Source organism: Herpailurus yagouaroundi, unplaced genomic scaffold (genome assembly GCF_014898765.1).
Source record: "Herpailurus yagouaroundi ecotype Mexico unplaced genomic scaffold, PumYag 252, whole genome shotgun sequence".
Lineage (NCBI taxonomy): Eukaryota > Metazoa > Chordata > Mammalia > Carnivora > Felidae > Herpailurus > Herpailurus yagouaroundi.
This window is the reverse complement of record NW_024412469.1, coordinates 4600016-4618415: the sequence shown is the minus strand read 5'-3', so window position 1 is coordinate 4618415 and position 18400 is coordinate 4600016.

Genomic DNA, 18400 nt, shown 5'->3' with positions numbered 1-18400 from the left:
CACACACACACACATTAAGACATCTTGCAAAGTAGTGCCCTAAAAATATGCTAGAGAATGATGAATAAAACATGAGTATGTTGAGAAAGATAAAGCACTAGCAGTAATGGGTGAAAGTATGATCTCCATGTATGGTTGAGGTGTATTAATGTGCTGTGAGAACAAGGAGGTAGGAAAGATTGCTTTGACTTAAGGGAGATCAGTAGGTGTGGCACTTTTCAGACCTTTGAGTGTCCCTAATCATTGGTTAATTGACTCTTGCTTGAAAATTTGTGTTGTTGGCTCCGTATGTGTTTCCTGGTAATTAATAACCACTTACCCAGTTAATTTTATGTTATCTTCCATCTGTGCCTTTTGGATGTAGGAAAGTTATTTTAGTATGATCACATACACACACATCTCAGGAATGCCAGTTTCGTAATGAGCAACAGTTGATTGAGAGGAGATAGAACAGTGTGACACATCTTGGTATTAAATGTGGTTTGGAGTCCAGCAATGAGAACTATGGTGGGAAATAATGGGAGAAAGCAAGAAAACTTATATGAATGATTTTGAGAAAGTTGTTGGACAGAAAAATCTGTGAAATTAAGATTTGACTCAATCATGATAGAACTGGTATGATACAGCAACTAGAATGACAGAATTTAGGACAATGACTGTTAGAAGCTGTTTCCAGACATCTGTAACATAGCAACAGAAAAAAAAAATGGTTGGATTTGGTGCCAAAATTCAATCTGAATTTGGCGATTGTATCTAGAAATTGACTGCAAAATTGAAGATTAAGAAAAGCTTAGCTGACCTGAAGATAAAGTAGTCTGAAATTGAGAAGTCAAAAAATATGTGTTTTCCAGTGTTGCAGAATGACTCATATTACACTCAGAAGTGCAAAGGAAATATAGATTCTGTACTTTTTCTATAACTACCCCATCTTTCTCACCCTCTCCAATGGCTAGGGAATAATAAAGCTTACTTTTATTTGTTAATCTCAGTAAAATCCAATTGTTAAATTTTTTTCATCAGAAAATGTATCTTCTTAGGTGACTCAAATGCAGCAATCTTCTCTTATGTTCTCTAAGATGCCATCTGGGTATATAAGAGTATAGTCATGCTTATACCATAATTTTGTGACATTGGGGAAAAGGTCAAACGTGCCCTTAGGTGGTATGCTAAAGTGTGGTCTACCTGAACTGCTGTTTTGCCTGATTCTGTTGGCAATAGCTGCTAACTTCTGCAGCAAATGATTTATTTTTCTCTTGTTTCTTAGTTTCTAGGGATCCTCCAGGTTACCACGGACTGTTTTAATTTTTGCTGCTTCTCCCATCTGGACCATGGTCTAGTGGTAGCATCTACTGTGAAATTACTTGTTCTTTACCACATTGCCCTCTGAATCTGTGTGTGTCAGTGACATACAGAAACAGAGAAGCATTTGGAAGTGTAAGTTAAGCCTTTGCCTGAAAACACCTTTCTACCTCCCAATTATTTGAAAGCTTCCAATGTTAGCTCAGGAGCACTCTGTGCAAGAGTCTGTTCCCTGCGTCCCAAATGATTGGCTGGGAAAATCCCACATGAAATTGGCCTCGAACTCAGACTGAACCTTGCCCTGCTGACCACTGCATGCATTGCAATTCCAGGCCTGGAAAATCAGAGCACGTGGTTCCCCAGATTTACACTTCTTTAGTCTTTTTCCACCTTTACCTTTTTTTCTTCTAAAATCCTATGGAAATAGAAGTGATAAGATTTTCTTTATCTTTTATTTTTTTATTTTTAATGTTTATTTATTTTTGAGAGAGAGAAAGAGAGAGAGAGAGAGAGACCAGGGGAGGGAAAGAGAAAGTGAGCAGGGGAGAGACAGAGCTAAAGGGGGACACAGAATCTGAAGCAGGTTCCAGGCCCCGAGCTGTCAGCACAGACCCAAAGCAGGGCTCGAACCCATGAACCACGAGATCATGACCTGAGCTGAAGTCAGATACCTAACTGACTGAGTCACCCAGGTGCCCCAAGATTTTCATTTATTTCTACTACTTGTCTTCCTAGAACTTCTACTGCAACAAACTCTATCATTTAAGTTCTCAAACCCAGACAACAATACTTTTAATAGAAAAATGGAAAGGTAGCCCTATCTCTCATGGCAATGCCTGGTTTTAAATCCATAAACTTCAACATTTTATTTTGGATACCAGATTTTAAATACTATTTCTCTTTTTCTTTGTATTCCTTCTAAACCATACTGGTGTTATTAATAAAAGTACCATGGGAAGTGCTTTGGTGGCATGGAGGGCCTCACAAATTTTTGAGATATACTTCAAACCACTACGTGAAATAAATCAGATACTTTCTATTTAAAAAAAAAAAATCCTAAAAAAGAGACCAAAGCAGGCTAAATAAAAGTCACATTACACATGATATAGGACTAGGGCCTCAGGTTTTTAATTAAGTGCATTTTGTTTAGTTACACTTATACTGTTTTCTAATTGAAGTCATTGAACACTTTCAGGTTATATACTAAAGGTAAACTGGAATGAACATAACTGAATTAAAAAATTCTTTAAAAAATTTTACTGTCTGTTATTTGAATGTGAGGTGTTATTTTATGACTTAAATATATAATATTCTGAAAAAAAACTCTGAGGGAAAAAGTATATACATTTTCAATACAAATAAGAAAATACCACATTAAAAATAGAGCCTTGATTGACACAAGATTGACAGAAAAAATAAGAAGCCTATGTCTAGTTATAGTATTCTATAGTGTAGTGCAGACATTAAAATGACTAGAAAATCAAGATAGAGAGATAAACACTGTTTGCCAGATCACAAATCAAAATGACTGATTTAAATGCTGTGTTTTTCATTCTCTTTCATCTCTTTTTTGCTGGAAGGTTTTTGTCCAAAACTGACCATATAGAGTGTGTTTTGAAATTTTTCTATCTATAGGTTCAAGGAGCACAGATTCCCTGAGTGTGAATATCAGAGAAATACATGTCCTTCACCTTCTTGACTTAAGTGCAGATTTATTAGCAAGAGGATCCACTTACCCTTGAGTAGTATGACATAACAAAGGAGATTTGTATTATTTTTTTTTAATTTTTTTTTTAAATTTTTTTTTCAACGTTTATTTATTTTTGGGACAGAGAGACACAGAGCATGAACTGGGGAGGGGCAGAGAGAGAGGGAGACACAGAATCGGAAGCAGGCTCCGGGCTCTGGGCTCGGGGCCATCAGCCCAGAGCCTGACGCGGGGCTCGAACTCACGGACTGCGAGATCGTGACCTGGCTGAAGTCGGACGCTTAACCGATTGCGCCACCCAGACGCCCCAGGAGATTTGTATTATGCAGGATAATTTAAAAAATAAACTTTCTATTTTACAATAGTTCTAGATTTGTAAAGATAGCACAGAGATTCCAATATTCCCCATACCTAATATCTCCCTATGTTAACATCTTCTATAACTATAGCTATACTCACTACAAGTAATGAACCAAAATATACAACTAATGAACCAATGTACATTTGATTGCAAGTAATAGAAGACAAAATCCAAGTAGTGTGAGTGTGTTAATAGTAGTAGTGGTGATAACTGAATGGTCTAAGAATAATGCAAGTTTTAGGTATGTTTGGAACTTGGCTTCAAACATTGTCATAAAAATCCATCCCATCATTTTTTTTCATTTTGCCATAATTTCATTCTGCATTCCCTTTGTTAGCATCATTCAGACAGAAATTCCCAACATACAGGAAATATGTGCACAGCAGCTTCAAGCTCACATTTACATTTTCAATAACCCTGACACTAATGTCTCCACAGATATTGAGATTGATCTTCACTGGACTGGCTCAGGTCATGTGATCCTTTCTGAGTCAATCACCATGAGAAACTGAACATGTGGATTGGCCAGACCAGTATCATATCCCACTTCTGGATCCAAGGATAAAGTTTGTGTTCTTGAATGACTTAACCCAGTTATGGGACAGATGTTTCTCAAGAGTATATAAAGTTGCTGATAAGAGAGGGAATACATTATCAAATATCAAGAAGGCAAAACCATCTGATGTTTACTATGATGTTCATGTGAGTAGGTGTCTTAACCTTGAAAGAGTCTCCATACATACTAGTCCAAAATCATATCTAGATTGCACCTAGAAAAGTGTATGGTTTTTTTTTCTGTTTCTATGGATATGGTAAGGGGGAAAAAAGATGCTCTTCTTTTCTTTTTGTATTAGTTATCTTGCAAGTTGGTTATCTCTATTTTTAAGTAAAAACAAGAAACCTAATTTAAGATCATTATTTAATGACTATTTCCCTCACTTCTTCATGGCATAAAACATCCCAAATTCTTCCAGAAAATATTTTTCTGATACTTTATGTACATAGTGTTTTACAAAAGGGTTAAATAATAACTAAACATATTTCAAGTTTTCATTTAGATTGCCAGAATTTTCCTACACAGAAATAGAAACAGTAGTTAATGTATAGTCCACGAACTGTAAAGAATATTTACAAAAAATGTATCTTATAATTCATAAAGCAACCAGTTAAGATTGTACTGTGATCAGTTCCATGTTATAGAGGAAACAACTGAGTCAAATGGACAAAGTAAAGGGTTACAACTAATAAGGGGTTTTATCAGATGAGTTTTAAATTTCTCTTCATTTCTCTTTGCTTTACCTGTTCCAAAGGCATTTGGGTAATTTGCACTCTCAGCCACAGCCACAGAGATCTCCTTTGTGTGGATTCTGATCAAATCCACATGGATACAGCATTACTGTTCTTCTTCTCATGGACCCAATGAAGAACTTTTGACCTTTTGGCAGCCTTACTGATGATGCTGAGGCATAAGACACCATGGGAGCATTTGGTGCTTACACTAAGGCAATCTAGAGAAGAAATTATAACCCTGATGGTGAATCTTTGACCAACAGGAGATAGCAGCAAGAAGGGAATAAGTTCTCCATTCTTCTCCCATGCATAGCCAATTATTAATAAGCCATTTATAAGGAGCAGTTATTATAAGCCATTAATAAGGAGCAGTTATTAATAAGCCATTTTCAGAAATATTCACATGAGATAAAGCAATCACACTGAATACTATGTAGTAGTTAGTTTGGAATTGCACCCCTGTATCAGCTATGGATTTTTTCCTGTCTCATTTTCCTTTGCCTTCACCCTTGCTCCCAAAGACTGTACTCTTGAATAAAGCATTAACACATAAGCCTTTGCTTCAGGCTCTGTCTCTAAGAAACTCAGTCTAAGGCAGTTGATATCAGCAATGTCCCTAGAAAGTGAATCCTTAGGATAATTTATTAAAGCTGCATTACTGACCAGTCTCATTGCAATAAGGATTCCTTTGCTAGTGTTAACAAGGGCTGGTGATTAGCTCTGGAGTACCATGACATCATGATTACTAAGGCTTTCCCTTGTGCTTAACTGGGATAAGGTGCAGGTGGAAGATAAGACCTTAGGATATCCAGTGGCTGTATGCTTATATGGTATGGGACAATGATAATTATAGGGACTGTGAACTGAGCTGGCTTTTGTTAATGATACTGGAATCTTTGAAAGAGAAAATTATAGGCTTAGAGCATTCAGTTGCCAATTTGAGGCCTTCTGTGAAAGCCAGAGTCCCTCTATGGCTTCATTTATGTAGACCCTTAACATCTATGGATACAGGTACTTTGCATAAAATCAGACCCAAGATTTAATTTTAAGAGTGAAAGAACTACAAAGGAGACCAACTATGTTGCCTTGAGAGATCTCATCTATTTAGTTCAGAACTGCAGTTGGAAAAGAACAAGATTTTGAGAATTGAGATGGAGACATTTTTTGTGGACAGAACTGAGAATTTTGAACTGCATATCCAAATGCAGAAACAGTCTCTCCCCTGTGACAAAAGAGAGAAGTTTTTCTAGCTTGGAGCACATGTGAAGACCTCATGGAGGCAGATGCCTCCTAAAATATTGCTTGTGCTCTTTAAGAGCTGTCTGGTCAACACTTATCATTTCCAGGCCCCTTACAAAGCAAAGGGATTCAGCACTCCCTCCAGGACAAAGCCATTTAATCACCAGTTGGAATTGTAAGACCTGATTAACATTTATAAGAGGGGAACTGTAGGATAATTGTGGTAGTAGATTCTCAAAGTGTCAGAACATAGTTGTAAAATATTAAGTTTGGTGTTGGTTGACTTCCCTGGGAAGCAGACTCTGAGATGGAGATTTGCATGCAAACTTGTACTGAGGAATGTTCTTGGAAATATCACTTGTTAGTTGGTGAGGGGAACAGGACTGGGCAAAGGAGAAAAACTGAACTGCTGTGATACAATTGAAGAAGGGGTCCCAGTCAATCCCACAAAAGGTTCTGGACCACCTAAGTTGTCTGAAATTGAATCAAGGGAAAGGACCTTTGAATTACTTCATAGAGCAGTCATTTGATGTGAGTTGACCCCTGGAGGGAGAATAACTTGTTGAGGCATCTCTTTGTTACTGAAGGCAATGCTCAGAAGCAGACTGAGCAGTGAGGCATTGACCAGCACTGCCAAGAGCCAGGAAGAATCATACCTCAGTCCTGAATGCAAAACTGGGAGGTACACCACAACAAACACAATAATATGGGAGAATTTATTGAATTTGAGCCACTCACTCCTAAAATGAGAGTCAATACTCTGTCAAGAAGTAGTGTCAGTCTTCAGAATCTGTTGAGGTGATTCTTTGAAGCCTGAACATCACCTTAGCCTACAATAAATGAGGTGGGAATGTCAGCACTTCCTTACCAAAATATGAAGAGAGAAAGAAATACTCAAGGAAGTAGAGGTGTTAGGATGGATTGTGATGTACAACTTGAGAATGTACCATCAAACTATTTTCCCATATTATTCCCAGAAGCCCTTTCCTTCACTGGGGCAATGCAATACGGAATGCATTGGTAGGACATGACGGAGAAGCCAACTTAGTGTTTTTTGTCCTCTGTAGGACTGAATGGCAGTGGAAAATGATGTCATGAATGTGTGCTCTCCAAGGTAAGTAAGAATAATGAGTTTCTGAAATGGAAAAACATAGATGGAAGCACTTAATGTTCAGAGGCATGATAGATTTCATTTATTCTAAGGCTAACATGGCTATAGTGGAAATCAGATTGTCTTGATATACATATCTGTCATGATAGCAAATAGATTATAGTGTTCTAAAGCAAAGGTAGATAAAGTGGATAACAACAAAGTGTTGCTTGACTAATATAATAAAAAAATAATAATAAGATGATGGCTTGTGAACTGAAAACTAGCATCAGCCATCAAAATGGAAAGTTGTGGTCCCTCACAAAAATTCCAGACTTAAGTCAGTTCACAGACCAAACAACCATTGGTTGAAGGAGAATCCAGGTCCCCTTGAGAATTAACTCTGCAATATTACTACAAGTTAATTAGATAAATACTTCCTTGATATTTTCTAAATGGATTTGTGAACAATATTAGTATAACTGTATAGTTGGAAACAAGAATTACAGATGTTTTAAGGATTAATAAATGAAAATTCTGAGTTGAGACTTATAATGGAGGAACTGAATGAAATACCATGAGTAGAGGCCTGATGATAGGCAGAGTTTTGGCCCAAGACTATATCACAATGTAATGTATCTAATATGTCCATACAACTACCCTACAGTTATTTCTCTGGCCCTCAAGTGAATAATCAAATCTCATACACTTAACACCTGACAGAATCTCACATAGCTATATGACCTGTGGAGTAAGAACTATTATGGTGAAATTGTAAACAACCTCTCCCCGCACCAAAAAAGGTCAAGTAGTTCTCTATCCTGGGGAATATATAAAAACAATACCATATTCCAGGAACTATAATGATAAGCATCACCATCTGATACTTAAGGAAAACAGCAGTAGTAGTTCTTGTGATAATCCCATTCAATTCATCTACTGGGCTTCTAGAAAAAAAGCCAATCGAAAAAACTGAACCTGGGGTGCCTGGGTGGCTCAGTCAGTTAAGCACCCAACTTTTGATTTTGGCTTAGGTCATGGTCTCACAGTTCATGAGATGGAGCTCCATATCAGGCTCTGTGCTGAGCGTGAAGCCTCCTTGGGATTCTCTCTCTCTCTCTCTCTCTCTCTCTCTCTCTCTGTCTCTTTTTCCCTCTCCCTCTTAAAATAATTAAATAAACTTAAAAAATTGATTTATAGATAGCTATTTAAGGGATACATTTCACTTACCTAAGATATAGCCCCAAGTGCAACTGTATGCTTAATATGTTACATTTATTAATGAAATGTCACATTTCTCTGGCACCTGGCACACAAGAATTTATTTGGCAATTACATTCTTCTTGATTCCAGCAGAAAGAGGGCCAAAACCTGTTTGCCATCACATATCAGGGATAGCATAGTTGGGACAGGATTCACCAATAGTCTCAGGGCTATATTAAATAATTCTCATGCTCACGATATGCTATGCAGGAACATTGATCATCTATTTTTTTTTAAGTTTGTTTGTTTGTTTCTGTGTTTGTTTGTTTGTTTGTTTAGAGAGAACATTCACATGAGTGGAGGAAGGGCAGAGTTAGAAGGAGAGAAAATTCCAAGCAGGCTTTGTTCTGTCAGCACTGAGCCAGATGCAGGATTCCATCCCAGGAACCATGATATTATGACCTGAGCTGAAATCAAGAGTCAGAAGTAACCAATTTAGCCAGCCAAACACTCCATAAAAGAACATTAACCTGGAGGATCCTGGGAAGATGGTGGCATAGGAGGACGCTGGGCTCACCACCTGTCCTGCTGATCACTTAGATTCCACCTATACCTGCGTAAATAACCCAGAAAACCGCCAGAAGACCAGCAGAACAGTCTCCAGAGCCAAGCCAGACATGAGGCGCACGGAAGGGGATCCATCCCTCTGGCGGGTCTGACTCGCTCCTGGTGCTGCAGGGCCCCTCTCGAAGCGGATCTCCGAAAGAAAAGCAAGCTGAGCCTACCCCTCCCGCCCCTGTGCACCTTGCCGATCCACCCCAGCTAATATGCCAGATCCACAGCACCACAAGCCTGGCAGTGTGCAAGTAGCTGAGAGAGGCCACCCCACCCCACAGTGAATCCCACCCTTGGAGAGGGGAAGAGAAGGCACACACCAGTCTGACTGTGGCCCCAGCGGTGGGCTGGGGGCAGACATCAGGTCTGACTGCGGCCCCACCCACAAACAGTGCCCCGCAGTCCCGCACCACTCCAGGGACTATCCAAAATGAGGAAACGGAAGAATTCGCTCAGAAAAACGTCCAGGAAATAACAACAGCTAACGAACTGATCAAAAATGATTTAAACAATATAACAGAAAGTGAATTTAGAATAATAGTCATAAAATTAATCACTGGGCTTGAAACCAGAATAAAGGACAGCAGAGAATCTTTTGCTACAGAGATCAATGGACTAAGGAACAGCCAGCAGGAGCTAAAAAATGCTATCAATGACCTGCAGAATAAAATGGAGAAACTACTGCTCGGATTGAAGAGGCAGAGGAGAGAATAGGTGAACTAGAAGATAAAATTATGGAAAAAGAAGAAACTGAGAAAAAGAGAGATAAAAAAATCCAGGAGTATGAGGGGAAAATTAGAGAACTAAGTCATGCACTAAAGAGAAATAATATACGCATAATTGGTATTCCAGAGGAGGAAGAGAGAGGGAAAGGTGCTGAAGGTGTACTTGAAGAAATAATAGCTGAGAACTTCCTGGATCTGGGGAAGGAAAAAAGGCATTGAAATCCAAGCGGCACAGAGAACTCCCTTCAGACGTAACATGAATCGATCTTCTGCATGACATATCATAGTGAAACTGGCAAAATACAAGGATAAAGAGAAAATTCTGAAAGCAGCTAGAGATAAACATTCTCTAACTTATAAAGGGAGACCTATAAGACTTATGACTGATCTCTCTACTGAAACTTGGCAGGCCAGAAAGGAATGGCAGGAAATCTTCAATGTGATGAACAGAAAAAATATGCAGCCAAGAATCCTTTATCTAGCAAGTCTGTCATTTAGAATAGAAGGAGAGATAAAGGTCTTCCCAAACAAACAAAAACTGAAGGAATTCATCACCATTAAACCAGCCCTACAAGAGATCTTAAGGGGGATCCTGTAAGTCAAAGTACCAGAGACATCGCTACAGCATGAAACCTATGGACATCACAATGACTCTAAACCCATATCTTTCTATAATAACACTGAATGTAAATGGATTAAATGCGCCAACCAAAAGACATAGGGTATCAGAATGGATAAAAAAACAAGACCCATCTATTTGCTGTCTACAAGAGACTCATTTTAGACCTGAGGACACCTTCAGGTTGAGAGTGAGGGGATGGAGAACTATTTATCATGCTACTGGAAGCCAAAAGAAAGCTGGAGTAGCCATACTTATATCAGACAAACTAGACTTTAAAGGCTGTAACAAGAGATGAAGAAGGGCATTATATAATAGTGACAGGGTCTATCCATCAGGAAGAGCTAATAACAATAAAAGTCTATGCGCCGAATATGGGAGCCCCCAAATATATAAAACAATTACTCACAAACATAAGCAACCTTATTGATAAGAATGTGGTAATTGCAGGGGACTTTAACACTCCACTTACACAAATGGATAGATCATCTAGACACACGGTCAATAAAGAAACAAGGGACCTGAATGATACATTGGATCAGATGGACTTGACAGATATATTTAGAACTCTGCATCCCAAAGCAACAGAATATACTTTCTTCTCGAGTGCACATGGAACGTTCTCCAAGATAGATCATATACTGGGTCACAAAACAGCCCTTCATAATTATACAAGAATTGAAATCATACCATGCATACTTTCAGACCACAATGCTATGAAGCTTGAAATCAACCACAGGAAAAAGTCTGGAAAACCTCCAAAAGCATGGAGGTTAAAGAACACCCTACTAAAGAATGAATGGGTCAACCAGGCAATTAGAGAAGAAATTAAAAAATATATGGAAACAAACGAAAATGAGAACACAACAATCCAAACGCTTTGGGATGCAGCGAAGGCAGTCCTGAGAGGAAAATACATTGCAGTCCAGGCCTATCTCAAGAAACAAGAAAAATCCCAAATACAAAATCTAACAGTGCACATAAAGGAAATAGAAGCAGAACAGCAAAAAGCCTAAATCCAGCAGAAGAAGAGAAATAATAAATATCAGAGCAGAAATAAACAATATAGAATCTACAAAACCTGTAGAGCAGATCAACGAAACCAAGAGTTGGTTTTTTGAAAAAATAAACAAAATTGAGAAACCTCTAGCCAGGCTTCTCAAAAAGAAAAGGGAGATGACCCAAATAGATAAAATCATGAATGAAAATGGAATTATTACAACCAATCCCTCAGAGATGCAAGCAATTATCAGGGAATACTATGAAAAATTATATGCCAACAAACTGGACAACCTGGAAGAAATGGACAAATTCCTAAACACCCACACACTTCCAAAACTCAATCAGGAGGAAATAGAAAGCTTGAACAGACCCATAACCAGCGAAGAAATTGAATCAGTCATCAAAAATCTCCCAACACATAAGAGTTCAGGACCAGATGGCTTCCCAGGGGAGTTCTACCAGACGTTTAAAGCAGAGATAATACCTATCCTTATCAAGCTATTCCAAAAAATAGAAAGGGAAGTAAAACTTCCAGACTCATTCTATGAAGCCAATATTACTTTGATTCCTAAACCATACAGAGACCCAGTAAAAAAAGAGAACTACAGGCCAATATCCTTGATGAATATGGATGCAAAATTCTCAATAAGATACTAACAAATCGAATTCAACAGCATATAAAAAGAAATATTCACCATGATCAAGTGGGATTCATTCCTGGATTGCAGGGCTGGTTCAACATTCGCAAGTCAATCAATGTGATACATCACATTAATAAAAGAAAAGATAAGAACCATATGATCCTGTCAATCGATGCAGAAAAGGACTTTGACAAAATTCAGCAACCTTTCTTAATAAAAACCTCGAGAAAGTCGGGATAGAAGGAACATACTTAAAGATCATAAAAGCCATTTATGAAAAGCCCACAGCTAATGTCATCCTCAATGGGGAAAAACTGAGAGCTTTTTCCCTGAGATCAGGAACACGACAGGGATGTCCACTCTCACCGCTGTTGTTTAACATAGCGTTGGAAGTTCTAGCATCAGCAATCAGACAACAAAAGGAAATCAAAGGCATCAAAATTGGCAGAGATGAAGTTAAGCTTTCGCTTTTTGCAGATGACATATTATACATGGAAAATCCGATAGACTCCACCAGAAGTCTGCTAGAACTGATACATGAATTTAGCAAAGTTGCAGGATACAAAATCAATGTACAGAAATCAGTTGCATTCTTATACACTAATAATGAAGCAACAGAAAGACAAATAAAGAAACTGATCCCATTCACAATTGCACCAAGAAGCATAAAATACCTAGGAATAAATCTTACCAAAGATGTAAAAGATCTGTATGCTGAAAACTATAGAAAGCTTATGAAGGAAATTGATGAAGATATAAAGAAATGGAAAAACATTCCATGCTCATGGAGTGGAAGAATAAATATTGTCAAAATGTCAATACTACCCAAAGCTATCTACACATTCAATGCAATCCCAATCAAAATTGCGCCAGCATTCTTCTCGAAACTAGAACAAGCAATCTTAAAATTCATATGGAACCACAAAAGGCCCCGAATAGGCAAAGTAATTTTGAAGAAGAAGACCAAAGCAGGAGGCATCACAATCCCAGACTTTAGCCTCTACTACAAAGCTGTCATCATCAAGACAGCATGGTATTGGCACAAAAACAGACACATAGACCAATGGAATAGAATAGAAACCCCAGAACTAGACCCACAAACGTATGGCCAACTAATCTTTGACAAAGTAGGAAATAATATCCAATGGAAAAAAAGACAGTCTGTTTAACAAATGGTGCTGGGAGAACTGGACACCAACATGCAGAAGATTGAAACTAGACCACTTTCTCACACCATTCACAAAAATAAGCTCAAAATGGATAAAGGACCTGAATGTGAGACAGGAAACCATCAAAACCCTAGAGGAGAAAGCAGGAAAAGACCTCTCTGACCTCAGCCGTAGCAATTTCTTACTTGACACATCCCCAAAGGCAAGGGAATTAAAAGCAAAAATGAACTACTGGGACCTTATGAAGATAAAAAGCTTTTGCACAGCAAAGGAAACAACCAACAAAACTAAAAGGCAACCAACGCAATGGGAAAAGATATTTACAAATGACATATCGGACAAAGGGCTAGTATCCAAAATCTATAAAGAGCTCACCAAACTCCACACCTGAAAAACAAATAACCCAGTGAAGAAATAGGCAGAAAACATGAATAGACACTTCTCTAAAGAAGACATCCAGATGGCCAACAGGAACATGAAAAGATGCTCAACGTTGCTCCTCATCAGGGAAATACAAATGAAAACCACACTCAGATATCACCTCATGCCAGTCAGAGTGGCCAAAATGAACAAATCAGGAGACTATAGATGCTGGAGAGGATGTGGAGAAACGGGAACCCTCTTGCACTGTTGGTGGGAATGCAAATTGGTGCAGCCGCTCTGGAAAGCAGTGTGGAGGTTCCTCAGAATATTAAAAATAGACCTACCCTATGACCCAGCAGTAGCACTGCTAGGAATTTACCCAAGGGATACAGGAGTACTGATGTATAGGGGCACTTGTACCCCAATGTTTATAGCAGCACTCTCAACAATAGCCAAATTATGGAAAGAGCCTAAATGTCCATCAACTGATGAATGGATAAAGAAATTGTGGTTTATATGCACAATGGAGTACTGTGTGGCAATGAGAAAGAATGAAATATGGCCCTTTGTAGCAACATGGATGGAACTGGAGAGTGTGATGCTAAGTGAAATAAGCCATACAGAGAAAGACAGATACCATATGGTTTCACTCTTATGTGGATCCTGAGAAACTTAACAGAAACCCATGGGGGAGGGGAAGGAAAAAAAAAAGGAGGTTAGAGTGGAAAAGAGCCAAAGCACAAGAGATTCTTCAAAACTGAGAACAAACTGAAGGTTGATGGGGTGTGGGAGGAAGGGGAGGGTGGGTGACGGGTATTGAGGAGGGCACATTTTGGGATGAGCTCTGGGTGTTGTATGGAAACCAATTTGACAATAAACTTCATATATCAAAAAAAATTTTTTTAAAAGAATGAAAATAAAGTCTAGAGTCATCCAAAAAAAAAAAGAACATTAATCCTCTTGTTATTCTGCAAAACATCATGTTGGACTATTACAATTATGTATCATGCTATTGGACCCATAATCAGGAACTAACAAGTGTTCTGTGTGCCTTTGGAAGATATCAGAATGCCAGAGAGTGAAGAAAAATCCTGTTGAAGATGCAGGGACCTTCTATATCAGTGAATATTTTAGGGTTTCAAGTATCTAGAGCATATCAGAACATTTTTTTAGACGAATAAAAATTCAATTTACTTCATATTTCTTACTCATAGAACTTGGTGTGCCTCTCTGGATTTCTTGAGGCAGCTTTTAACATACTTTAAAACACTAGTATGATCTACTTATTGAATGACTAAAAAAATGCCAGTTTTTAGCAGTACTAACAGCAAAAAAGTATTCTGCAAAATCAAGACTGTGGTGCAAGCTGCTCTATCATTCAAAGTAATGTGTCAGAAGATCTCATAGTGCTAAACGTATCAATGGTATATTTAAAATGCTATATTAAATCTCTGGCAAACCCCAGTAAGAAAAATTAATGTGTAGAATCCTAGCTTTCTATCACCAAGAAATTAATTTGCATTGAAAACAATAACTTCTAATATACCACTAGGTCCTAGTACAGAAAGATCCTGACCATGGGAAACCAGATCCCTGTGCAACCACCATTCCTCATCCTAACTTGGGTGTTTTTAGATCTACTGAGGCGTAGGTTTGGTAGTGCAAAGCCATACCTCATTGTATAATAAAAATGGTATGTGAGATCTGAGCTGAACAAACCTAGAAAGTATGCACAAATCAGATGTACAGGTGGCCAAAACTCCCATGTCATCAACTTCAATTGCATTGGCACTCTTTTTCAAGGTTATGTCTAGGGCCTTCTGAAAATATTTCTCGTCAACAATTGATAAGAATAAAATAAAATGAGGCCTGCTTCACAGATAATTTGGGTTAAAGGAGATGTTGTCCCTGATTGGAACTCCACCTTACCTCTTGGGAAAGAAGTAAGTACACCTTAAAAATATGGAGGTATCATATTATATTTAGTAGCTGGATTTTAAGGAAAGTATCAGGAGATCTGAGGACTGGTCGGACTGACATTTCTTGTGTGCTACTGGAAATTGTCTTAACCTTGCTATCTCTGAAATTTTTGATTATTTGTTCCAGACTATGTCACTATTCTGATCACCTACTCTGTGTGGACTCCAGCCAACTGCATCAGGAATAACCCAACAGTGTCTCATCCCATGGATATTCTGAAACCATTTATCTCTTATTTTAGCGCTCTCATGTTCCCTGAAGAATGGCTGCAGGTCTATTCAGGACCACAATATATGCAACCCAGAAATACAAATGAAGTCACAGTCTAGTGACGGTGAAATTTGATCAATGGGTGAAATTTGATTATTAAAAGATGGGAGTCAGAGGATAAATTCTATTCCAAACCTGAGAATAAATGCCCTCAGAAAGTTTGTTTCTCTTTTGGATGATAATCTCATGAGCTCAAGTCACGCTTGACACTAAGTGATGGCCGGCTTAGCAACACATTCTTATATTGCTCTCCCTGTTTTATTTTTCTTTTCCCTCCCTTCTTTTTTTTTAGTAAAGTAGTGGGTGGTGCTGAAAACTTTGTTTCAGATTCTGCTATGAGGGCAAAACAGTTAAGAGAGAAGATTAGAGTTGAGACCAGACAGCCAGACCGTTAATGTGTTCTTAACTACTACTATCCATGAATATTTCAAATGTCAATAGCCTCCCCTCATTTACCCTTGTGGTCTGTGCTTAAATAGTCTAAATAAATATACCCCTTTATATTTTTCCTATGCTTTGTATATTTTTCTCAAGAATCATTATGTCTTTGAGAAAATAGATATTGCAGTATTTAAGATTAGGCTTTCATCTGCTAATTAAATGCTACTCATCAATTCTCTGTGGTAATTTTATTATGTACTGTATAGCCCATTAAAGATTAAACTGAAACCACCATATACATTCTACTTAAGATTAATTGCAACTATGGTGCCTTAGCAAGGCATGCAAACTTAGTTCATTGTCAGTAGTAGTGATGGCACTAAAATATCCCTTAGGGTAACATGGTAAAATATCTCTAAATTTTTTTAAATAAACAAAGTTTCCTAAAGGAGAAAGTTTCTTAGGAGGAGAAAGAAGAAAAAAATAATACAGAGAGAAATTACTATAACCTTGAATTAGTCTTATTAATTGCCAAGAAAGGAAAAAGGGAGCTAGCTGTCTTAAGACATTTTTAATAAAATATATTAACAAAGAATGTTTTAAAAATGAGCATCTGGGGGCGCCTGGGTGGCGCAGTCGGTTGAGCGTCCGACTTCAGCCAGGTCACAATCTCGGGGTCCGCCGAGTTCGAGCCCCGCGTCAGGCTCTGGGCTGATGGCTCGGAGCCTGGAGCCTGTTTCCGATTCTGTGTCTCCCTCTCTCTCTGCCCCTCCCTCGTTCATGCTCTGTCTCTCTCTGTCCCAAAAATAAATAAAAAACGTTGAAAAAAAATTAAAAAAAAAAAAATGAGCATCTGTTATAAAACCAAAATAACTCTCACATCTTTATTTTGTAGGTTTGTTTGTACCAAACTAAGTCCTAAAAATTATTTGCAATCTATTAGAATAAAAATACATGTATCCACATAAATACACATCAACAAAGATAGTAAAAGACAAAAGCCCAAGAGTTAGTTCTAAGATTCCTAGCAATCGGAACAAAATGGAAAGTATATTTCTTGTCTACTGTCAAGGCAGCTAACAAAAAAGAGAAAATTTATTTTTTCTTCCCCAGATCATATGCTTAATAAAGGATATATACAAAAAAATTAATGTAAAATATTTTAAACAAAAAAATGCAGATTTTTGGTGAGTATTTGATTGCAAATCAATGGCTTTTTAAAAAAGCAATCAAAGATGGGGTGCCTGGGTGGCTCAGTTGGTTAAGCATAGGACTTCAGCTCATGTCATGATCTCAAGGTCCGTGGGTTCTAGCCCCTCATCGGGCTCTGTGCTGACAGTCAGAGCCTGGAGCTTGCTTCAGACTCTGTGTCTCCTTCTCTCTCTGCCCCTCCCCTGCTCATGTTCTGTATCTCTCTGTCTCAAAAATAAATAAAAACATAAAACAAAGCAATCAAAGATATCTTCCAAATCTACCCATTGCTTTCTCACACTGGGAACTTTATGTTTGCAGTCAAAATTAGAAATATTTTTTGTGACATCCTTTCTTTAAGCTAATTTAAATCAACATTATTTAAAATGTATTTTCTGATGTTGGCAGTGACATCTGATACTGAATATCACAGAACAAATATAAAGATCCAGAGAGGACCACAAAACAGGAAAGTGATCTGTCATATATTTCTCTCTCTTTTTAAGCTTATTTATTTATTTTGAGAGAAAGAGAGAGATCATGAGTGGGGGGTGGGAGGGACGAGAGAGGGAGAGAATCCCAACCAGGCTCTGTGCTGTTAGTACAGAGTCCAATGTGGGGCTCCATCTAATGAACGGTGAGATCATGACCAGAGCCGAAATCAAGAGTTGGACATTTAATCAGCTGAGTAACCCAGACACTTCATGTCACATATTTTTTTTTGTTCTTTGCCTCTTTATCTATTATTTGTTCCCCTCTTTTCGAAGGTGTTGAGGATGTTATCCCCTTTGAAGGGACTCTCCTGTGTAGTAAAAATAGCTTATTCTTTTTGTATAAGTAGATATGGACTTAAACCTAGCTTCAGATATTTAATAGTTACGTGTAGATATATCGTTAGCTTTGTTTCTGTGCCTGAACTTCTCCAAGTATAAAAATAAAATTGGACTATCTTTTTAATATAAGCATTAAACAGAATCCAAATATACTGCTTTATTTCTCCCTCCTTGTAATGCCAGGATTTATGGCAACTAACAGAAATGTCATCTGTTCAGAATCAAGGTCACTGCCACCTCCATTAGTATACTAAACTTGTATTAGGACATACAAAAGATTAAAGACTAAATAAAGGAGAAATAAAATATTTTGGGGGGGTCAGTGAGTATAGTTTCAGAAATACCACCAGTTATTCTTTTTGAGGCTTTAAATGTTTTAGTAGTGGTAAAAATGACCAGGCATGATTATTCTAGATTACTT